At 44.7% G+C, this 2,500-nt stretch overlaps 1 protein-coding gene across 1 annotated transcript in view; it reads right to left on the bottom strand.

Annotated features, from left to right (window-relative positions):
- The window catches only part of hdac6 (histone deacetylase 6), a 32,516-nt gene that overhangs the window by 24,102 nt on the left and 5,914 nt on the right, over positions 1-2,500 (bottom strand).

Below are 2,500 nucleotides of genomic sequence, written 5' to 3'. Positions count from 1 at the left end.
ACTGAGGAGACAATAGACCTTTCTCACGGCAGACATGTTGACATGTCATAGGAGGAAAAGCACATTAATGATGGCTGCATTCCACTTAGGAGAGGTCCTGGTATTAAACCATTACTGATGGCTGTATTCCACTTAGGAGAGGTCCTGGTATTAAACCATTAATGATGGCTGCATTCCACTTAGGAGAGGTCCTGGTATTAAACCATTACTGATGGCTGCATTCCACTTAGGAGAGGTCCTGGTATTAAACCATTAATGATGGCTGCATTTCCACTTAAGGAGACCCTGGTATTAAACCATTACTGATGGCTGCATTCCACTTAGGAGAGACCCTGGTATTAAACCATTACTGATGGCTGCATTCCACTTAGGAGAGGTCCTGGTATTAAACCATTACTGATGGCTGCATTCCACTTAGGAGAGGTCCTGGTATTAAACCATTAATGATGGCTGCATTCCACTTAGGAGAGACCCTGGTATTAAACCATTAATGATGGCTGCATTCCACTTAGGAGAGACCCTGGTATTAAACCATTAATGATGGCTGCATTCCACTTAGGAGAGGTCCTGGTATTGGTCATGCTGACTCACTGAAATCTCTTACTGGGACACTTGATGGAACTGATCCATCGTTAAGGTTATCAATGTCAGCTGTGCTTTTCCTACTATGACAAGTCAACATGTCTGCTGTGAAGAAGGTGCATTAAGCAGGCAGTACAGTTCAACCATGATGTGTTATTAATGTGCAGTTAATAACTCAACTCTCAGTTCCTGTCTTCCTGAAGGAGTATTTAAACTCACACTGGAGGCGTTACGTTTAGCTGAACCTTTCAGTAAACAAAGATATTGCAGGCACCTAAACACATACGCTTAAGCCTAGTTCAGCCTGTCTCTCTCTCTCTGGGACATATCAGATGCTAAAGCCTAGTTCAGCCTGTGTCTCTCTCTCTGGGGAGTATCAGATAATAAAGCCTAGATCAGCCTGTCTCTCTCTCTGGGACGTATCAGATACTAAAGCCTAGTTCAGCCTGTCTCTCTCTCTCTCTGGGAAGTATCAGATACTAAAGCCTAGTTCAGCCTGTCTCTCTCTCTCTGGGAAGTATCAGATACTAAAGCCTAGTTCAGCCTGTCTCTCTCTCTCTGGGAAGTATCAGATACTAAAGCCTAGTTCAGCCTGTCTCTCTCTCTCTGGGACGTATCAGATACTAAAGCCTAGTTCAGCGGTGTCTCTCTCTCTGGGAGTATCAGATACTCAAGCCTAGTTCAGCCTGTCTCTCTCTCTCTGGGACGATCAGATACTAAAAGCCTAGTTCAAGTCCTGTCTCTCTCTCTCTGGGATATCAGATACTAAAGCCTAGTTCAGCCTGTTCTCTCTCTCTCTGGGACGTTATCAGATACTAAAAGCCTAGTTCAGCCTGTCTCTCTCTCTCTCTGGGACGTATCAGATACTAAAGCCTAGTTCAGCCTGTCTCTCTCTTCTCTATCTGGGACATCAGATACTAAAGCCTAGTTCAGCCTGTTCTTCTCTCTCTCTGGAATGTATCAGATACTAAAGCCTAGTTAATTCTTGTCTCTCTCTCTCTGGGAAGTATCAGATACTAAAGTAGCCTATTTCAGCCTGTTCTCTCTCTCTCTGGGAATTATCAGATACTAAAGCCTAGTTCAGCCTGTCTCTCTCTCTCTCTCTCTGGGAAGTATCAGATACTAAAGCCTAGTTCAGCCTGTCTCTCTCTCTCTCTCTCTGGGACGTATCAGATACTAAAGCCTAGTTCAGCCTGTCTCTCTCTCTCTGGGAAGTATCAGATACTAAAGCCTAGTTCAGCCTGTCTCTCTCTCTCTGGGACGTATCAGATACTAAAGCCTAGATCAGCCTGTCTCTCTCTATCTGGGACGTATCAGATACTAAAGCCTAGTTCAGCCTGTCTCTCTCTCTCTGGGATGTATCAGATACTAAAGCCTAGTTCAGCCTGTCTCTCTCTCTCTGGGAAGTATCAGATACTAAAGCCTAGTTCAGCCTGTCTCTCTCTCTCTGGGAAGTATCAGATAATAAAGCCTAGTTCAGCCTGTCTCTCTCTCTGGGAAGTATCAGATACTAAAGCCTAGTTCAGCCTGTCTCTCTCTCTGGCCGATCTCTTCCTCGTCCGTAACTGTACAAGGCTCCTCGGTGGCATTTCCCTTGGTTACTTCAACGTTTGTTTATCGGACCAAAAAGTCCAACGAAACCAAACGATACATTCGCGGCGCTCTGCAGAAACGAAGAGGTCAACAATCTGTTCAGACAAACCCGAAATTAAAAAAACAACAACAGAAATAACGTCAAAGAACGAGAGAAGCAAGAGGTAAAGAAGAGAGGACTTAAGGTCTCGTCCGAGTTCACTCAGGTGTTAAACTAGAGCCGAGTGGACCTGAGGTCAAACTGCAGCTCCGGTAGATGATTGACCGGTTTTCATCTTCTCTGTCAAGGAACGAACTTGTTTTTCTCTACACGTTGAAGACGTTT

Source organism: Perca fluviatilis, chromosome 5, assembly GCF_010015445.1.
Source record: "Perca fluviatilis chromosome 5, GENO_Pfluv_1.0, whole genome shotgun sequence".
NCBI lineage: Eukaryota > Metazoa > Chordata > Actinopteri > Perciformes > Percidae > Perca > Perca fluviatilis.
Note: the sequence above shows the minus strand (reverse complement) of the source record. Positions and strands in the feature narration are given on the sequence as shown.